Genomic DNA, 22,611 nt, shown 5'->3' on the forward strand with positions numbered 1-22,611 from the left:
CACACATCTGACAAGGGATTAATAAGCATAATATATAAGGCGCTCAAACAACTCTATAGAAAATAATTTAATAATCTGATCAAAATTGGGCAAAATATTTAAATAGACACTTCTCAAAAGAAGACACAGAAATGGCAAACAGGCATGTGAACAACAGAGCAGGAGGCAATACTTCTAAATTGTGAAAAGGGGCTCAACGTCATTGATCATCAGAGAAATGCAAATCAAATCTATAAGGAAGTATTATCTTACTCCAGTTAAAATGGCTTATATTCAAAAGACAGGCAATAACAAATGCTGGTGAGGATGTAGAGAAAAGTGAACCCTTACATACTGCTGGTAGGAAAGTAAATTAACAACCACTATGGAGAACAATTTGGAGATTCCTCAAAAACCTAAAAATTGAGATAGCAAATATAACAGCAATTCTATTGTTGAGTATATATACAAAATAAATGAAATTGGTATGTCAAAGAGATATCTGCACTTTTATGGTGTTTGCAGCACTGTTAACAATAGCTAAGATTTGGGAGCAACCTATTTGTCCATTAACAGATTAATGGATAAAGAAAATGTGGCATATATACACAACGGAGTACTATTCAACCATAAAAAAGAATGAAATCCAGTCATCTGCAATGACATAGATGGAACTGGAGATCATTATGTTAAGAGAAATAAGCCAGGCACAGAAAGACAAACAGCACATTTTCTCACCTATTTGTGGGATCTGAAAATCAAAACAATTGAGGCTGGGAAGTAGGGTGCTAGGGGGAGGTGGGTATGGTTAATAGGTACAAAAAATAAAAATAAAAAGAACAAAGAAGACCTACTATTTGATAGCACAATAGGGTGACTATAATCAATAACTTAATTGTACATTTTAAAATAGCTTAAATGTGGAATTGTATTGCTTATAACTCAAAGAATAAATTCTTGAGTGGCTATATACCCTATTCTCTATGATGTGCTTTTTCACATTGGATGTCTGTATCAAAACATATCATGTACCCCAAATATATAAATACCTACTATGTATCCACAAACATTTTTTAAAATAATAATAATTAGAAAAAGAATTATGGTGGGGCCCTGAACTTTGCTAAACGACAGACATAGTTAAACAATTACCTGCCATTGCTTTATGTGTTTTTCTATAAGTTGCTTACAGCTGCCGAGTCATATAACTGGGGGTCACAAGTTTTACACTTCTCCAACTACTCCTATAGATAACATCACTATTATGAAACTTAAAAAAACTGGTCTTTGACATATTTTTCAGATTTAGCAGCAGACCAAGAGCCAACCAAGAGATGCCACCTGGTCCTAAGACACTCCCCTCCCAGGAACTGACTCAGCTAAGCCAAGACAGTTTCAGGCACCCCTGTGATTTCATCCCCAATCAATCATTTTTAAAAAGTTTCTTATCCCCTGCCTGCCAAAGTGTCCTTAAAAACTCTAGCCTCCAAATTCTCAGAGAGATGGGTTTGAGAAATGTTTTCCCTTTCTCCTTACTTGGCTGACCCTGCAATTATTAAACTACTTCTTTGCAGGAAAAAAAAAAAAAAAAAAAGTCTTAGACTGAATCAATTATTTTTAATTTGTTCCTATTGTTAGGTAATCTATTCTTCCTTATTTGGATGTTGGAAGGATAGTTTCTTTGCTCATATGCTTTTTAAAAATTGCAAAATTTAATCTAGGTGAAATGTCCCTTTTCATTGACTTTTTCTGGTTCATGATGAATCCTTTCAAACAGAATACAGCATATCCATATTTCTTCCACCTAAAAAAGAAAGAAAGATCTCAATTAACAACTTAACTTTACATCTGAAGGCACTAGAAAAAGAAGAGCAAACTAAGACTAAAGTGAGCAGAAGGAAAGGAATGATAAAAACCAGAGCAGAAATAGAGAAGAAAAAAATATAGAAAAGATCAATACAATTAAAAGCTGCTTTTTTTAAAAGATAAAAAATATTGACAAATCTTTAGCTAGACTAAGAAAAAAGAGAAGACTCAAAACAATCAGAAATGAAAGAGGAAACATAAAAACTGATGCCACAGAAATTAACAGAATTAAAATAAACCAATATGACCAATTTGTCCATAAATTGAATAACCTGGAAAAAAGGGATAAATTCCTAGAAATCTATAACCTACCAACGCTGAATCATGAAGAAAAAGAAAATCTGAACATACTTATAACTAGTTAAGAAGATCAAATCAGTTAATAACCCCACCTCCCACAGACAATCCTTCTTAAAGTCTTCCAAAAAAATTGAAGGGGAAGGCATACTTCTAAACTCTTTTATGGAGACAGCATTACCCTATTAACAAATCCAGACAAAGACATAATAAGAAAATAAATCAGTAAGCCAATATATTTGATAAGCATAGATACAAAAATCTTCAACAAAATACTACCAAGTCAAATCCAACAGCATATTAAAAAGATTATTAAATCATGACTAAGTGAGATTTATCCTTGTGAATCCAGGATGGCTAATCATATAAAGAATCACTTAATATGATACATCACATTAAGAAAGTGAAGAATAAAAATTCCATGGTCATCTCAATAGACACAGAAATATTGTTTGACAAAATTAAACACCCTTTTGTGACAAACTCTAAACAAAGAACAAAAGAAAATTGCCTCAACAATTTTCGACAAAACCATATATGGTCAACAAAATCATATATGAAAAGTCTGCACCTAATATCATACTTCATGATAAAAAACTGAAAGCTTTTCCTTTAATATCAGGAACAAGGCAAGGATGCCTGTTGTCACCACTTCTATTCAACAGAACATTGGAAATCCTCTCCAGAGCGATTAGCTAAGAAAAATAAATGAAAACATCCAATAGGAAAGAAAGTAGAAAAATTATCTCTTTTAGCAGATGAAGTGATCTCATATATAAAAAATCCTAAAGACTCCACAAAAATACCTGTTAGAATTAATAAACAATTTCAATAAAGTTGAAGAATTACAAAATCGACAAATTAAAAGCAGTTGCACTTCCACTGACTAGCAATGAACAATCCAAAAAAATTAGGAAAACAATTGTATTTTCCATGGCATCAAAAGAATAAAATACTTAGAAATAAACTTAACCAAGGTGACAAAGGACTTTTATAGCAGCTTAAAGAAAGTTGGAAAATTCAAAATATGTACATTAAGAAACACATTTTTGAATAACCAATAGATCAAACAGGAAATCTTAATAAAAAATTTCAAAATATCTTCAGACAAACAAATATGAAAACACAGCATACCAAAACTTATGAGATGCAGCAAAAGCAGTACTAACAGGGAATTTTATAGAGATAAAAATCTACATTAAAAAGAAAGAAAGAAAGATCTCAATTAACAACCGAAGTTTACATCTACAAAACTACAAAACATTGTTGGAAGAAACTAAAGAAGACACAAATAAGTTGGAATACATCTGTATTAATGGATTGGAAGACTTCAATAATGTTAAAATGTCCATACTACCCAAAGCGATCTACAGATTCAATGCGATCCCCATCAAAATCCCAATGGCATTTCTTACAAAATAGAAAACAATCCTAAAATTCACATAGATCCACAAAAGACTCCCAATAGCCAAAACAATATTGAGAAAGAGCAACAAGGCTGGAGACATCACACTGCAAGATTTTAAAACATATTACAAAGCTACAGGGTGCAGCACACCAACATGGCACAAGTATACATATGTAACAAACCTGCACGTTATACACATGTATCCTAGAACGTAAAGTATAATAATAATAATAATAAAAATAAAATAAAGAAATATTAAATGATATCACTGGGCAAACATAGTATGTGACTACTGATTTTTTTTCATTAACGCCTACTTTAAAACTTGTAGTTGGTTGTCTACAACTAAGCAGTGTTTAGTTCATAGTATTTATATATTGTGTCATATTCTATAGAGACTTTTGCTATAATTCCAGAAATATTTTTCCAATAGGATATTATCTCAACATTTATTAAAAATCTTAATGTTTCCTCCAATTGTTTGATGTTATCAGTGCTTTGTCCAATTACATTTTAATTCTCCACCTTAAACTCTGTAAGAAATTAGTAAACCATCATGCACTTTAAGTTTTTATTTGCTGTATAATAAGTAAATTTCTGTTGAAAAATTTTTTAAAAAAGTATGAAACTCACATAAAGGCAAACATATAGACCAATTTCGAATAGTGAGCCCGAAAACAAATGCACACACATGCAGTCAAATGATATTCAACAATGATGCCAAGACTACACAATAGGAAAATGATAGTCTCTTTAACAGATGGTGCCGGGAAAACTGGGTATCTACATGCAAAAGAATGAAACTGAACCCTTATCTTAAACAATATACAAAAATCAACTCAATACAGATTAAAGACTTAACTGTAATACCTGAAACTATAAAACTCTTAGAAGGAAACATAAGGAAATTGCTTCATAACATCAGTCTTGGGAATGATTTTTTGGATAAGACACCAAAAGCACAGGCAACAAGAGGAAAAATAGACAAGTGAGACCAAATCAAACTAAAAACCTTCTGCACAGCAAAGGAACACATCAATAGAGTTAAAGGAAACCCACAGAATGGGAGAAAATATTTGAAAACCTACACAACTGATAAGGAGTTAATATCCAAACTGTAAAAGGAACTCGTACAACTCAGTAGAAAAAAAGAACTGATTATAATATGAGCAAAGGACTTGATATTTCTCCAAAGAAGACATACAAATGGCTAACAAGTATATGAAAAGATGCTCAACATCACTAACCATCAGGGAAATGCAAATCAAAACCAAAATGAATAATCCCCTCATGCCTAATAAAATGGCCATGATTAAAACAAAGCAAAACAAAAACCAGAAAATAACTAGTGTTGTACATTAGGTCTTACAAAGATGACATCTATAGCTAATAGTAGTGCACTGCATTCATTATTTTTGCCAAATGAACAGATTATAGCTGCTCTTGCCACAGGAGGGAAAACAGGTAACTATATGAGATGACCCAATATGTTGATTTGTTTCACTATAGTAATATTTTTACTATATATGTGTACCTCATAACATCATTATACACACACACACACACACACACACACACACACACACCTCACTTATGTATAATAACATTTACTTTAAAAACAAAATAACAAGTGTTACTGGAAAATGGAACTTTTGTGCACTGTTGTTGGGACTATATAATGGTGTAGCCACTTTGGAAAACAGTATGGAGGTTCCTCGAAAAATTAAAAATATAACTACCATATGACCCTGCAACCCCACCACTGTGTATTTATCCAAAAGAATTGAAAACAGTATCTAGAAGAGATATTTGCACTCCTATCTTCATTGTAGCATTATTCACAATAGCCAGGATGTGTGAACAACCTAAATGTCTATCAGTGGATGAACAGATATAGAAAATGTGGCATATGTGCATGAAAGAATATTATTCAGCTTTTAAAAAGAAGAAGATCCTGTCACATCCAGTCATACAATCCAGGCATACAACATGAAAGAACACTGAGGACTTTATGCTAAGTGAAATAAACTAGTCACAGAAGGACAAATACTACATTATTTCAGTTACAGGAGGTATACAAAAGTAATCAAACTGATAGAACCCAGGGAAAAGGGGAAATGTGGAGATGCTGTTCAATGAGTATAGAGTTTTAATAATGCAAGATACAAAGTTTCTGATATCTTCTGGACATTAATGTACATATAATTTATAATACTGTGCTGTACACTCAAAATTTTCTTAAGAGGGTAGATATCATGTTATTTTTTACCAGAATTTTAAAAATTAAAGACTTAGCCCTAACATATGAGTAATTATTTTAATGTAAACTAGTCTAAATATACCAATTAAAAGATAGAGACTGGCACAGCAGTCTTTTTTTTTAAAAAAAGATTAGCCCAGCTATATGCAGTCTACAAGAAATCCACTTCAAATATAACAACATGGGTAGGTTGAAAGTAAATGGATGGAAAAAGATATATCATTGAAACATGATTTTTTAAAAACACCAGTACATATACTAATGTCAGATAAAGAAGACTTCAGAGCAAAGAAAATTACTAGGGAGAAAGAGGGACATTATATAATATTAATGAAATAGCAGAATTACAGAGAGAGACAGAACAAATTAGAGATCAGATGTTTGAGAAGGAAGAAAAGGAGGTGAGTGTGTCTTTATAAAGTGTTATCCTGAAAGAGCCTTTGGAGTGGTGATGATTGTTAGAAACTACACATGTGAGAAGATGAGTAGAGCTACACACACACACACACACACACACACACACACACACACACATACAGAGTGCTTACAAAAGTAAGGAAAACTGAATAAGATAAACATTAGTTTCCCGGTTTCTGTATCATACTGTAGTTATGCAACATAACATTGAAGTGGTTTAGGTGAGCTATGAACAGGATCTCCTGTACATTTATTGCAACTTTCTATGAATCTTCATTTCAAAAATAATATGCAGGGGTACCTCATTCTATTACAATTTGCAGATACTATGTTTTTTGTTTTTTGTTTTCAAACTGAAGTTTTGTGGCAACCTTGCATTGAGCAAATCTATTGGCACAATTTTTACAGAAGCATGTGCTCATTTCATGTCTCTCTTACATTTTGTTAACTCTCACAGTATTTCAAACTTTTCCATTATAATTTTATCTGTTATGGTGATCTGTGATCAGTGATCTCTGATGTTACTATTGTAATTGTTAGGGGGCACCACAAACAGTGCTCATATAAGATGGCAAACATAATCAATAAATGTGTACATGTTCTGACTGCTAAACTGATTGGCCATTCCCCCATCTCTCTCCCTCCCCTCGGGCATCCCTATTCTGTGAGACATAACAATATTGACATTACGATAATTAATAACCCTACAATGACCTTTTAAGTGTTCAAGTGAAAGGAAGAGTAGCACATCCCTCACTTTTAATCAAAGGCCAGAAATGATTACGCTTAGTGAAGAAGGCATATCAAAAGCCAAGATAGGCCAAAAACTAGGTCTCTTGTGCCAAACAGCTAGTCAAACTGTGAATGTAAAGGAAAAGTTCTTAAAGAAAATTAAAAGTGCTACTCCACTGAACACATGAATAATAAAAAAGCAAAACAACCTATGGCTGTTAAGAAGACAGTTTTAGTGGTCTGGATGAAAAACCAAACCATCCACATTTTCTTGAACCAAAGCTTAACATAGAGGAAGGCCCTAACTCTCTTTAATTCTATGAAGCCTGAGGGAGGCGAAGAAGCTGTAGAAAAAAAGTTGTTAGCTAGCAGAAGTTGATTCATGAGGTTTGAGGCAAGAAGCTGTATCCATAACATAAAAGTGCAAGGTGAGGCATCAAGTGGTGCTGAAGAAGCTGCAGCAAGTTATCCAGAAGATCTAATTAAGATAATGGATGAAAGTAGCTACATTAAACAATAGACTTACAACGTAGATAAAACAGCCTTCTATCGGAAGAATCTGATGCCATCTAGGACTTTCACAGTTAGAGAGAAGTCAATGCCTGGCTTCAAAGCTTCAAAGGACAGACTTTATCTCCTATTATAGGCTAACGTAGATGTTGATTTTAAATTGAAGCTAATGCTTCAATTTTAATTTGATTTTAAATTGAAGCTAATTTTTGTCATTCCAAAAATCCTAGGGCCCATAATAATTATGTTAAATCTACTCTGCCTATGCTTTATAAATGGAACAATAAAGCCTGGATGACAGCACATCTGTTTATACCATGGTTTACTGAATATTTTAAGCCCATTGTTGAGACCTACTGTTCCCAAGAAAATATTTCTCTCAACATATTGCTGCTCACTTGAAAATATACCTAGTCACCCAAGAGCTCTGATCGATGTGTACAAAGAGATTAATGTTGTTTTCATGCTTGACAACATAACATCCCTTCTGCAGTCCATGAATCAAGGAGTAATTTGGATTTTCAAGTTTTACTATTTAAGAAATACATTTCATAAATCTACAGCTGCCAGAGATAATGATTCCTCTGCTGGGTCTTGAAAACCAGGAAACAATCCATCATTCTAGATGCCATTAAGAACATTTTGCTTCATGGAAGGAGTTCAAAATATCAACATTAACAGGAATTTGAAAGAAGTGGATTCCAATCCCCATGGATTATTTTGACAGGTCCAAGACTATACCAGAATACGTAACTAGATTTGGTAGAAATAGCAAAAGAACTAGAATTAGAAGGGGAGACAAAAGGTGTAATTGAATTGCTTCAATCTCATGATAAAACGATAATGGATGAGGAGTTGCTTCTTATGAATGAGCAAAAAAAGTGGTTTCTTGAGATGGAATCTACTGCTGGAGAAAATGCTAGGAACACTATGGAAGCAACTACAAAGAATTAAGAATATTACATAAACTTGGTTGATAAAGTAGCAGCAGGATTTGATAGGACTGACTCTAATTTTGAAAGAAGTTCTACAGTGGGTAAAATGTTGTCAAGCAGCATCACATGCTACAGATAAACCTCTTGTGAACGAAAGTCTACTGATGCAACAAACTTCCTTTTTTGTCTTATTTTAAGAAAATGATGTACTCACTCCCACCTTCAGGAACCACCACCCTGATCAGTCAGCAGCTACCTACAACAAGGAAAAATCCTCCACCAGCAAAAGGATTACAACTCACTGACAGCTCAAGTGATTCTTGGCATTTTATTTAGTAATAAAGTATTTCTTAATTAAAATAATTAAGATTTTTTAGACATAGTGCTATTGCACACTTAAGAGACTGTTGTATAGTATAAACATAACTTTTTTTTTTTTTTTTTTTAAGTAGGGATGAGGTCTTGCTATGTTGCCCACCCTGGTATCAAACTCCTGAGCTCAAGCAATCCTCCCACCTCAGCCTCCCAAAGTGCTGGAATTACAGGTGTGAGCCACCACTCCTGGCCACAAATGTAACTTTTATATGTATTAGGAAACAGAAAATGTGCATGACTCGCTTTATTGTGATATTCACTTTATTGTGGTCGTCTGAAACTGAACCTGCAATATCTGTGAGGTGTGACTGTACATATGTATTTGTGTGTGTGTGTGTGTGTGTGTGTGTGTGTGTGTGTGTATCTTCATAATCTGACTAATTTTCACTTCCCCACTACTACTACCCTAATCCAACAATTTTCTCTCACCTGGGTTACTGTAACATCCTCTTTAATTGGTCTCCCTGCTTATTCTCTTGCTCTTTCCATGTGGAAGCCAGAATATTTTCTTTACATGTAAATCAAATCAAGTTAATATTCTCTTTACATATAAATCAAATCAAATCACCTTCTCTCGATTTTTCAATGCCTTCCCATCACATGGAATAAAATCCCAAATTCCTATTTTATCCAACAAAAGTCTATATGTTTTGGCCTCTGAATACATCTCTGGCCTTATTTTATCCCACTGTCTCACTCACTCTCTACATTCTGGATACATTAGCCTCCGCACTATTCATTGAACATACCAAGCAGGCTCCCACCTCAGGGCCTTTGCATATTCTATTCCTTCTGCCTGAAATGTTCTTCCTCCACATATTCACATGTCCTACGCCCTTGCTTCATTTAGGTCTTTGCTTAATGTCACCTCATCAGATACCCTTTCTTGACCACTGTATCTAGAATAGCATCATCTATTGCTCCTTATTTCCTTATCTTGTTTTATCAGCCTTATAGCTCTTATCATTATCTGATGTTATATATTATGTATTATTTGTTTATTCACTGTATGAATCATCCTCTAGATTGCAAACTTCATGAATGTAGGGACTTTGTTCTGTTTACCACTGTTTCCCTAGTGCCTAAAACAGGGCTGTGCATGTAGCAACACTCAATAAATGTTGAATGAATATATAGATAAAAAGGGAAAAACTGATTTGATCACAATCTAGGTTTCCCAGTAGCCAAGATATCATATTTATATCATTGCTTCCTTAAGTGTAGCAACTTCATATTATATAATCAAATTAATTATTTGTTATTCAAATCTTTTGTTTTTATATATCTTTTAAGATTTTATTTTTGAAAAAATCAGATATTATGCATGGGCTTCTGATATTATTTCGGTTTCACCATATTGATATGGGGAAATGGTTTTGCTTCACCTCTTTATTTACTTTGCTTAGACAAAAATATCTATCAAACATTGCTGCATATTTTATGAGACTTCTTTAAAGTGTGTTAACATTTTATCAGATAATCTGGTTAATGGGATGCTAGTATCTAGGAAAAATTAGAAACCACAAGGTTCAGATTATAGTCACAGTTTTCTATTAATATTTTGTGTTAATGTATATAATTATGTATATAAATTTACATATAAAACGTTAGATAAGTTTTTATATTTTTATTAATTATCTCTAGGCCTCAATTTGATTCTCCTTAAAATGAGGAGGGTACATAATATGATCTCTAATGTTCATTATTGTTCTGTGAATGAAGAGAAACATATGGCAAATGTGCTTTATTTTGCTTTTCTTTTAGAAACATACATGTGTCTTCATATAGTTTATTCCATGTACCACAGTTTATACTTCGTGGTAGACACTACCTGAGATTCTGTTTACCCACAATCTTCCCTTCTCTGGGAATTGTATGTCCCTTCACTTAGGGTTGGGGCCTAATAACCATATTTATAACCATATTTATATGACACGATCTTGCCCCTCTAGCCATGGATAATCAGATTCTGGCTGGACATGTAGCCCAACCTGTGTCAATGAGAATTGGCAAATGGAATTCGGAGATACTGAGTCTCTTCTGATTGCCTGAATTCAGAATATGTAAACTTGGGATCTCTTGAATAAACCAGATCTGGCTGTGTGCTGAAGAAGTGAGAACAATGAAGTACATACACTGAAAGAAACAGAGATAAACAGATGACCCTACAGCCCCAGAGGTGGTGAAGGAGAAGAGAAAGAGGGAGGAAAATTCCTTTAGCTATGGACAGCTCCTCAACTTAGTTGAAGTCTCTCCTGTACCTAGACTACACTTTCTGCTCTTTCTTTTTCCTCTTATACTTAACATAAACTCTTTTTTACTTTAAGCTAGTTTGAGGTACACCTTTATTATGTATACAGACTGGCAAATTGGATAAAGAGTCAAGACCCATCAGTCTGCTGTATTCAGGAGACCCATCTCAGATGCAGAGACACACATAGGCTCGAAATAAAGGGATGGAGGAAGATCTACCAAGCAAATGGAAAACAAAAAAAAGCAGGGGTTGCAATCCCAGTCTCTGATAAAACAGACTTTAAACCATCAAAGATCAAAAGAGACAAAGAAGGCCATTACATAATGGTAAAGGGATCAATTCAACAGGAAGACCTAACTATCCTAAATATATATGCAACCAATACAGGAGCACCCAGATTCATAAAACAAGTCCTTAGAGACTTACAAAGAGACTTAGACTCCCATACAATAATAATGGGAGACATCAACACCCCACTGTCAATATTAGACAGATCAACAAGACAAAGTTAACAAGGATATGCAGGAATTGAACTCAACTCTGCACCAAGCAGACTTAATAGACATCTACAGAACTCTCCACCCCAAAGCAACAGAATATACATTCTTCTCAGCACCACATCACACTCATTCCAAAATTGACCACATAGTTGGAAGTAAAGCACTCCTCAGCAAATATAAAAGAACAGAATCATAATAAACTGTCTCTCAGACCACAGTGTAATCAAACTAGAGCTCAGGACTAAGAAAATCAATCAAAACCGCTCAACTACATGGAAACTGAAAAAACTGCTCCTGAATGACTACTGGGTACATAACAAAATGAAGGTAGACATAAAGATGTTCTTTGAAACCAATGAGAACAAAGATACAACATACCAGAATCTCTGAGACACATTTAAAGCAGTGTGTAGAGGGAAATTTATAGCACTAAATGCCCACAAAAGAAAGCAGGAAAGATCTAAAATTGAAACCCTAACATCATAATTAAAAGAGCCAGAGAAGCAAGAGCAAACACATTCAAAAGCTAGCAGAAGGCAAGAAATAACTAAGATCAGAGCAGAACTGAAGGAGATAGAGACACAAAAAACCCCTCCAAAAAATCAATGAATTCAGGAGCTGGTTTTTTGAAAAGATGAACAAAATTGATAGACCACTAGCAAGACTAATAAAGAAGAAAAGAGAGAAGAATCAAATAGATGCAATAAAAAATGATAAAGGGGATATCACCACCAACCCCACAGAAATACAAACTACCATCAGAGAATACTATAAACACCTCTATGCAAATAAACTAGAAAACCTAGAAGAAATGGATAATTTCCTGGACACTTACACTCTTCCAAGACTGAACCAGGAAGAAGTTGAATCCCTGAATAGACCAATAGCAGGCTCTGAAATTGAGGCAACAATTAATAGCCTACCAACCAAAAAAAGTCCAGGACCAGATGGATTCACAGCCGAATTCTACCAGAGGTACAAGGAGGAGCTGGTACCATTCCTTCTGAAACTATTCCAATCAGTAGAAAAAGAGAGAATCCTCCCTAACTCATTTTATGAGGCCAACATCATCCTGATACCAAAGCCTGGCAGAGACACAACAAGAAAAGAGAATTTTAGACCAATATCCCTGAGGAACATCGATGCAAAAATCCTCAATAAAATACTGGCAAGCCGAATCCAGCAGCACATCAAAAAGCTTATCCACCATGATCAAGTGGGCTTCATCCCTGGGATGAAAGGTTGGCTCAATATATGCAAATCAATAAACATAATCCAGCATATAAACAGAACCAAAGACAAAAACCACATGATTATCTCAATAGATGCAGAAAAGGCTTTTGACAAAACTCAACAGCCCTTCATGCTAAAAACGCTCAATAAATTCGGTATTGATGGAACGTATCTCAAAATAATAAGAGCTATTTATGGCAAACCCACAGCCAATATCATACTGAATGGGCAAAAAATGGAAGCATTCCCTTTGAAAACTGGCACAAGACAGGGATGCCCTCTCACCACTCCTATTCAACATAGTGTTGGAAGTTCTGGCTAGGGCAATCAGGCAAGAGAAAGAAATCAAGGGTATTCAGATAGGAAAAGAAGAAGTCAAATTGTCCCTGTTTGCTGATGACATGATTGTATATTTAGAAAACCCCATCATCTCAGCCCAAAATCTCCTTAAGCTGATAGGCAACTTCAGCAAAGTCTCAGGATACAAAATTAATGTGCAGAAATCACAAGCATTCTTATACACCAGTAACAGACAAACAGAGAGCCAAATCATGAATGAACTTCCATTCACAATTGCTTCAAAGAGAATAAAATACCTAGGAATCCAACTTACAAGGGATGTAAAGGACCTCTTCAAGGAGAACTACAAACCACTGCTCAACAGAATAAAAGAGGACACAAACAAATGGAAGAACATGCCATGCTCATGGATAGGAAGAATCAATATCATGAAAATGGCCATACTGCCCAAGGTAATTTATAGATTCAATGCCATTCCCATCAAGCTACCAATGAGTTTCTTCACATAATTGGAAAAAACTACTTTAAAGTTCATATGGAACCAAAAAAGAGCCCGCATTGCCAAGACAATCCTAAGCAAAAAGAACAAAGTTGGAGGCATCAGGCTACCTGACTTCAAACTATACTACAAGGCTACAGTAACCAAGACAGCATGGTACTGGTTCCAAAACAGACATAGAACAATGCAACAGAACAGAGCCCTCAGAAATAATACCACACATCTACAGCCATCTGATCTTTGACAAACCTGACAAAAACAAGAAATGGGGAAAGGATTCCCCATTTAATAAATGGTGCTGGGAAAATTGGCTAGCTATAAATAGAAAGCTGAAACTGGATCCCTTCCTTACTCCTTATATAAAAATTAATTCAAGATGGATTGGAGACTTAAATGTTAGACCTAATACCATAAAAACCCTAGAAGAAAACCTAGCTAATACCATTCAGGACATAGGCATGGGCAAGGACTTCATGTCTAAAACACCAAAAGCAACAGCAACAAATGCCAAAATTGACAAATGGGATCTAATTAAACTAAAGAGCTTCTGCACAGCAAAAGAAACTACCATCAGAGTGAACAGGCAACCTACAGAATGGGAAAAAATTTTTGCAATCTACTCATCTGACTAAGGGCTAATATCCAGAACCTACAAAGAACTCAAACAAATTTACGAGAAAAAAACAAACAACCCCATCAAAAAGTGGGCAAAGGATATGAATAGACACTTCTCAAAAGAAGACATGCATACAGCCAACAGGCACATGAAAAAATGCTCGTCATCACTGGCCATCAGAGAAATGCAAATCAAAACCACAATGAGATACCATCTCACACCAGTTAGAATGGCAATCATTAAAAAGTCAGGAAACAACAGGTGCTGGAGAGGATGTAGAGAAATAGGAACACTTTTACACTGTTGGTGGGATTGTAAACTAGTTCAACCATTTTGGAAAACAGTATGGCGATTCCTCAAGGATCTAGATCTAGAAGTACCATATGACCCAGCCATCCCATTCCTGGGTATATACCCAAAGGATTATAAATCATGCTGCTATAAAGACACATGCACACGTATGTTTATTGCGGCACTATTCACAATAGCAAAGACTTGGAATCAACCCAAATGTCCATCTGTGACAGACTGGATTAAGAAAATGTAGAGCATATACACCATGGAATACTATGCAGGCATAAAAAAGGATGAGTTCCTGTCCTTTGTAGGGACATGGATGCAGCTGGAAACCATCATTCTCAGCAAACTATCGCCAGAACAGAAAACCAAACCCTGCATGTTCTCACTCATAGGTGGGAACTGAACAATGAGATCACTTGGACTCTAGAAGGGGAACATCACACACCGGGGCCTACTAATGGGGAAGGAGGGGGGGGGAGGGATGGCATTGGGGTTATTCCTGATGTAAATGATGAGTTGATGGGTGCTGACAAGCTGATGGGTGCAGCACACCAACATGGCACAAGTAAACATATGTAACAAACCTGCACATTGTGCACATGTACCCTAGAACTTAAAGTATAATAAAAAAGAAAAAAAAAGGTTTATCGATTAAAAAAAAAAAGAGCATAAGTAGTAAATAACATGCCTTTAGCAACTCTAGTATTAGGTGTAGTTGTGCTCTATGGACTGCTTCACCCTAGTTCAAGTCTTTAACAAGTTAACCTTGTAACTTTAACAAGTTAGGCAGACCAGAAGTTCCAGTTTATTGTCAGAAGAATTTCATCTCAGAACATCAGAAATGCTGGATTTTAGTGCTTCTTGCATCATAACATAAATAGAACAAATCAGTACCAATATGCATCCACTCATTATATGATTATTATTTCAGAAATGGGGAAGAAGAAGGTCCTGAAGTTTTACTACTTTTAGAGCTGCAGCAATACCATCAACAAAGACTACTAAGTGTAACTTTGAATGCATACTTTACTTTCTTACTCTGATGAATTGATAGGAAGAGTTTGTAAGTGCACAGAATTTACATGCAGATAATATTGGTACTACAGTTTTTAAAACATATGAAAGCAAATTAGCCGGGCGAGGTGGCGGGCGCCTGTGGTCCCAGCTACTCAGGAGGCTGAGGCGGGAGAATGGCGTGAACCCGGAAGGCGGAGGTTGCAGTGAGCTGAGATCCGGCCACTGCACTCCAGCCTGGGCGACAGAGCAAGACTCCGTCTCAAAAAAAAAAAAAAAAAAAAACATATGAAAGCAGTTTACCACACCTGCCTCAATTTTGCTTACATTAAGTGATGTTCACATCCCTTTTCTTGTAAACAGCCCGATACAATTAATGGCTCTGATTAGTAATACAGCACTTAGAAGATTTTTTAAACGCACAAAACCTAGATGTTCCTCCATTCTTGTAACTTATTTTACTTCAGTATCATATGCAGATACCCAGTAAAGAAGCTCCAATACTGCCTAACCTCTTATAGGACTCTGGCTGCTTCTCCTGTAGAGTGTAATTCATTTTTAGCATGATTACTATATATACATCTAGCCTATAACAAGTTTTTGGTTAGTGGGGCATGAAATAATGAAATTTTGTTGTACTGTAATCTGGACCCCACTGATTCAGAATTTGTAATAATTCAGAAAGGAGCTGAAATTAAAGTGACTTTAGGGTTATTTTTGCATAAAGAGTTTACTAAACAAATTTAAAAACAAGATAGTAGAAAGGATATTAAAACTACTTAAAAGAACAAATGTGGCCAGGCACGATGGCTCACATCTGTAATCCCAGCACTTCTGGAGGCCGAGGTGGGTGGATCACTTGAGCTCAGGAGTTCAAAATCGGTCTAGGCAACATGGTGAAACCCGGTCTCTACTGAAAATAGAAAAACTAGCCGGGCGTGGTGGCGCACACCTGTAGTTCCAGCTGCTCAGGAGGCTGAGGTGGGAGGATCGCTTGAGCCAGGGAGGCGGAAGTTGCCATGAGCCGAGATCATGGCACTGCACTCCAGTCTGGGGAACAGAGTGACACCCTGTCTCAACTTCCCCCTCCCAAAACAAAACAAAAAAACTAAACAATGCTTCCAAGCAGCTTTAACTACTTTAGAAATATTTCTTTACATATAATCAATCCATTGATACACTAACTATAAATCATTCTCATATATTTATTAAATCAAGATTCCTAAGGGATCTTGATCTAATCCTGGTTAATATATGTACAAGAAAACCATAAAAACTACAGTTCACAAAAAATTTCTAAAATTCAAAACTTCACCCATTTTAGACTTGTTCTCCCTAAATTATTGCAAATTAAGAAAAATTTGAAACGTAAAATCTAAGACTCATTTTTCTCATACCCCTATTTTTTTTCCTTGTTTCTACAGACTCACAGGTATCTGAACCAATTTGGCAGCAACAACTACATAATCCAAGATTAAATCTATTGATAACAAGCAAAAAGAAAAAAAGTTAATAATGATAGTCCTAAAAGTATGCAGGAAGAGAAACAGAATATAAGGATCTATGTGCACGTTTAAAGATTAAACTTAGCAAGAACCATTACATATGTTAGTAAATAATATACACCCAGCCCTAAAAAGGGCAAGGAGCAACTTAAAAGTCATGAGACTGGCTTATATACGACCTGTGGAATCAAACTTATTACTTGGGTCACACCCCAATATGTCAACTAGTATTCAATTTGAAAGAAAAATAAAATTAATTCCCAAAAAGATGGTAAGAAATGTCACATAATAAAAAATAACTATTTGAATTCATCTGATAAAAGATGCTACATAAATACAAAGCAGTAGTAATAAGACAGTCTGGAAGAATAGAGAAGATATTCCTCTTTATTCTAAAATGAAAAAGTTCCTAAGTGTAACTACGTAAAGTTTAGATGGTAAAAACGCAATGAGGAAATCTGAAACAATCCAAATGAAAGGATCCCTACTTGTATTCCAGAAGGACCCAACCTCTTCTGACTTTTTACTTCCTAGGGTAAAAAAAATAAATTATTTTTGAAATAAAAACCTAGTGATTCAAAAATTGCCTGATTTAGTCACAGTATTTTAAAAGAACCTGGGCAATTCTTCCTCTCAATACCACTTCCAGTCAAATTCACCCAGTTTTAAATGCAGTTTATCCAGTCTGGGTTTGGCTTTTTAGACAATCACAGAAAATCTTTCCTAAATAACTTTATAAAAAGATAGATATCTTTTGTGAAACTAATTTAAGGGCCAAAGAAGCAGCTGAAGAGCGACAGTGAGAACAAACCAATAATCCACAGTAGTTAGGAAAAGTAGAAGTGAGGTACAGAAAAGTGAGCATAATGAGGAGTTATGTAATTCGAGGCTGTGAAAGGTTATAGTGATATTAAAACTTACTGTACAATGGCTTTAAGTGAATATTATTTTAGAAATATATCCATTTTCACATTATTAATCATGTCAAAATTCAATTTCAGGTTTCAGTTAATATTTATTGCATTTTAAAAATTGTTACAAAAAACTTATTACAGTAGAATACTATCAGTAACAAAGTTAATCTCCCTGTCAAATCCCAGTGGTGCACTTGTCAATAGGAAAATAAGAATGAGTCAGACTACAGGGGAACTTTCAGATACCAAAAGTCTAAAGGGGATTAACAATTCATAAGATATGATATTGAGAGAATGATAACTGTGTATGAGTTCCTGCGGATATTAGTTTACAACTTATATATGAAGGTTTTTGTTGTATTTTCTTTGTGGATAGCACACTTTAAGAAGGAATTCTAGTCTCCACATTTTTTTCCTACATTGAATTGGCTACAGGTATCTTTCACTTAGTAAAAAATGTTATGTTCCAGGAAAACTTCCTCTTAAAAAGAATTGCTGGGAAAAAGTCATTTATCTCACAAACTTCCATCATACAATTGAGAGATGTGTGCTCAGCTGGGAAAATTTTTAGTCCAATGATATAATAAAGATCATACTTTAGAATATAATTCTTTTAAAACTTAAGGAAAATTATAACTTATAGATGCATCAGTGGTACTTAATGTAATACTGTCCTACCTCCAGATGCAGTCATTAGGTAAAAATATTGAGAATGAGCCTATTTTACTTAACAGAAGCTGACAGTTCTTTACCCTATTTTACATGCTGCCACCACTGAGCCCTAGCAATTTAACTAAAGTATGTACCTGCCTTAAATCACCACAGTACTTACAATGTGACATACAAGGTAATTTTAATTTTCTTGGCAGTTTCCCTCCTCTTTCCAAAGATCATCCCTTTGATACTGTCATAAGACCAGAAATGTACAATACTAACTTAGCAAAAATGATTTACTCCAATGCCTTCTGAATATACTTTGTTATCTGTTAACTGGTTAATTTCCAACAATAATCATAGCTGTTTGCTGACTGTGTCCAGATAGGCCATTCTGTTCTCTAATAACTTGTTTATTTAATAGCTGATGTTCTAAGTAGAGGATGTTCAAAATAATAATTATATTTGTTGGGCCTAGAAACTATTTGCTACTGTGAATTAAAGTTAACTTTAATCAAAGAAGACTATTGCTGGCAGCAAAACATACCAAATAAAAGGTACAGAAGTTGTATAATCCTCAAAAATTTCAAGTGTATTGTTCCTGAAAGTAAATCTGTGAATTCTTTACATTTGGAATTCTAATATGTGAATTTATGTTAGGAGACATACCTCTCTATGGATAGAATAACTCCATATCTTGTTATTTTTTATGTGTAAATGCCAACTTACAATGGCTGACTAAAACCTAGGAGACAATTAGTCATCTGACTAATTTTCAATATAGCAGAAGGATGTTAGAAATGTACCAAAATAAGCTTGCAGAGGTTTGTAATTGCAGTTTAAACATTTATGTTAGTTGTCAATTTATTATACATACATTATTAATAACATGATATTAGAACTTTGACAGACATCAATTTGTGGGACTCTGATGTACCCCTCCCTTTGTTTTCAGAAAATGATAGCAATAGCAGTACTAAATGTAGTACTAAATGTAGTACTAAAAACTAAGTTATCATATACTAATGGATCAAAATGAATGTTGCATATAAAATTTCCCTAATTTATTTTATCAAGAAATAGTCTTTGAAGCACATTAATAATTTAAGGCTGTACTAATCAGACCAGTGTTGTATGAAAGACTAAGAATATAACCGTCTCTTAGTGGACAGTAAAAAAATGTACAGGTTACAAAAACATGTAAACTTAACACTCTACCTACATCTGCTTAGAAAACATTCTCAATTGCCTCAGGTAACAGGATGATTATTTTAAAGCCTGATTTCTATAGCATGTATATCTGTGAAATTATATTTAATTTGTTAATTTAGTATATAGTTTATCATAGAAAATTATGCCCACTACAAAGAAGTTAATTGCCACTGACAGTCCTCTTCTCCTTTAAGTTTATCTAGGAGAAAATATGCACAAGGATTAGAAAATCAAGTGCCTTAGCTCACGCTATGCTGAACTCTTCCCCCTTCTAAGAAAGCATACACTTCTATTAAGAACCAAATCAAGTATGACTTTCTCTACAAAGCTTTCTCAGACAAATCCAGCCTACAGTAATCTCCCTTTACTCATAACTCTTTTAGTCCTTATTCAACATGACTCTATGTTCCAATTGTTGACCATGATGTCTCATATATGTATTTTCCTTTTTCTAATGGGTAAGCAATTTACCCAACAGGTAAACTGCTGTTTCTCTTCTATTCTCCACAATACCTGGTATAGTAGTAGGCATTCATTAGAAGCTAGAAAATAAAAACTCGTTGAAAGTCACTTAAAAAAAAAAAAAAAAAAAAAAAAAAAAACTTCATTCCAGAGTTCACTGATCAAGTGCTTTGATAGCATTTGCAAAATAAGCCATCAATTTTATTTTATAATGTGGTTATGACACCCTAGGTAAATGCTCTTAGAGTATGTGGCACCTTCATAGCCATACTCATTTCAATGGAATATTAGATTGGATTCAAATTACTGCCAGGTTCTCTAAGTATGTGAAGGTGAAGAGCAAGTATTCATATGATACACTATTATTCCAAATAATTCAGACTTAAATTCATCAAAAGCTTTTCCAAAACAAAACAAAAAAAAAATTACCTTTGGAGTCTAGCAACTAGAAGCATGTCAGCTTGCTAACGCACAAAACAAACAATACTCTCTGAGGTCCAAGATTATTTTGCAGTGGTACTAGAATTATATTGTGCTTTAATTCAAACTATACCCCCAAAGAACCTCAAACAACATGAAAGCTCCCAAAGCAAAGCATTTTACCCCAAACTAACAAAGTTTGCAGTCTTGACAGATTCATCCAATACATTTAATCATAAATGGCATCTATATATCCTTTTAAAAAATCTTTAGCTCAAAAGCGTTTACAAAGAAAGGAAAATTTAGCTTTTCCATTATTACGCTTCTTTCTCGCCAAGTCTTATCAGATAAAAGAAACCTGAAATGGCTTAAAAACCATAGGGAGGGAAAAGAACTCATCTTTTATTGTCTGCTTACAGAACTATCTTCAACTGCAGGCTACCTCAGGAAGAACAGATATATCACAACCCATCCTCGCTTTTATTTGGGATATTTTAGGTTTCATCATCATATTTATAATAAAAAAGAAGTATGCCATTCTCGATGAAAAGTAGTTTGTAAAACCAGTTTCCCCTATTATCAATCAGCCATTCTGCCTACTTCTCAAGTTTGATGGCATTTTAGAAGTCAAGTGGAGTGTGTGTTTGTTTTATTGTTTTTATTATTTAATATAAGTACTATCTTCCTAACGTACATGTCAGGAGTCAGAAGCCAGGCACAAGGCTTTTGGGAGCTCTCAGCACACGAATAGCAACAACACTGAAAAGTAAGGGGCCACTCCAGCTATCTGTTCAAGCCTTGAGGCATGGAGCGGCAGCAGCCCGGGGAATGGGCTCCTGAGAAGCCCGCGGTCAGGCTGAGCCTCCTGAGAGCGAGAGCCAGAGCGAGGGGAAAGGGGCGAGCACGGCACTGGGAGAGTCTGTCCACGAATCAGGAACCAGGCTGCGTGACTGTACGTAGAATTATCAGCATCTATGGCATCTAAGAAGCAAAGCCAGGCCTTAAGCACCCACCCCGCATTCCTGGACGCCAGGGTTGAGACCAAAAAGTGGTGGCTATGAGAAGGAAAACTACCTCGAAGGGAATAGAGAGCTGCGAGCAGATGTGGGAGAGGCGTCAGAAGCTTCTGCAGGCGAAAGCAGCGATTCGCTCGCCTCCCGGGGCCCCGGAGGCCGGAAAGGCGCCCTAGAACAGAGCGAGTGCGGTGCCACTACTCACCCCTACTCTCCTATGGTCCCCGTCGTCGCCCTGCTCGACGCAGCCCCTGCAGGGGGGAGCCCCTCCCCCGCCCGCCGCCGGGGGTGGGCTCGGCGGGCGAGAGAAGGCGGCGGCGCAGGTGTCCAAGAGCCGGGGCTAGAGAGAAGCTGGGTGCAAGGGAGACAGCTTGGTGCCTTGCGCTCCGTGGCGCCGCCAACTTCACCACCATCGACGTGGAGGGACAAAGGGAGACGATGGGGGGCAGGCGCTCGCCCAGCGGCCCGGACCCTCCTGGGGTACTAGGCCTGAGCCTCTGGAGTGACCGCCGTTCCCAGTCCCCTCAGCAACGCGACCCCCAGGCCTGATTCCCGTCCCTGGGCCCCCCTGGCCACAGAGCAGCGGCGGCTCCCTCTTGGGGCCGCGGTCGCATCTGCATCCTCCTGCTCCTCCTCCTCTGGCGCCGCTGCCTACACACACAGCCCCGGCGCGGTTACCGCCGCGGCGCCCGACCGCCGTTGCCTAGCAACTGTGCGCATGCGCCCCACCCCTGTCGGCGACTGCTGCCACCGCTGGCGCCGCTGTCGGAGCTCAGACCAGCAGGCCTGCGACCTAGAAAGTGCTCAAAACCCCACTTCCTAAGGCCTAGAAGGAGCGACGTGAAGGTAAGGGTGGGTGAGGAGAGGTCCAGGATGCTCTGCAATTCGAGAGGCCCGAGGACTTGGGGTACGACAGTCTCTCAGCCCCTCGACAGG

At 36.3% G+C, this 22,611-nt stretch overlaps 1 long non-coding RNA gene across 2 annotated transcripts in view; it reads right to left on the bottom strand.

Annotated features, from left to right (window-relative positions):
• Positions 1–22,315, bottom strand: part of LOC115898742 — an 84,100-nt gene extending 61,785 nt beyond the window's left edge. Inside the window, exon 1 of one of the 2 annotated variants that reach the window (XR_004058431.1) lies at positions 21,881–22,315. This is a non-coding gene — a long non-coding RNA (uncharacterized LOC115898742). Of the gene's footprint in view, positions 1–1,131; positions 1,471–21,880 lie in introns of those variants that run through there. The other variant, XR_004058430.1, reaches the window with a different exon arrangement.
• Positions 22,316–22,611: the final 296 nt, after the last annotated feature.

This window comes from Rhinopithecus roxellana, chromosome 7 (genome assembly GCF_007565055.1).
Source record: "Rhinopithecus roxellana isolate Shanxi Qingling chromosome 7, ASM756505v1, whole genome shotgun sequence".
NCBI lineage: Eukaryota > Metazoa > Chordata > Mammalia > Primates > Cercopithecidae > Rhinopithecus > Rhinopithecus roxellana.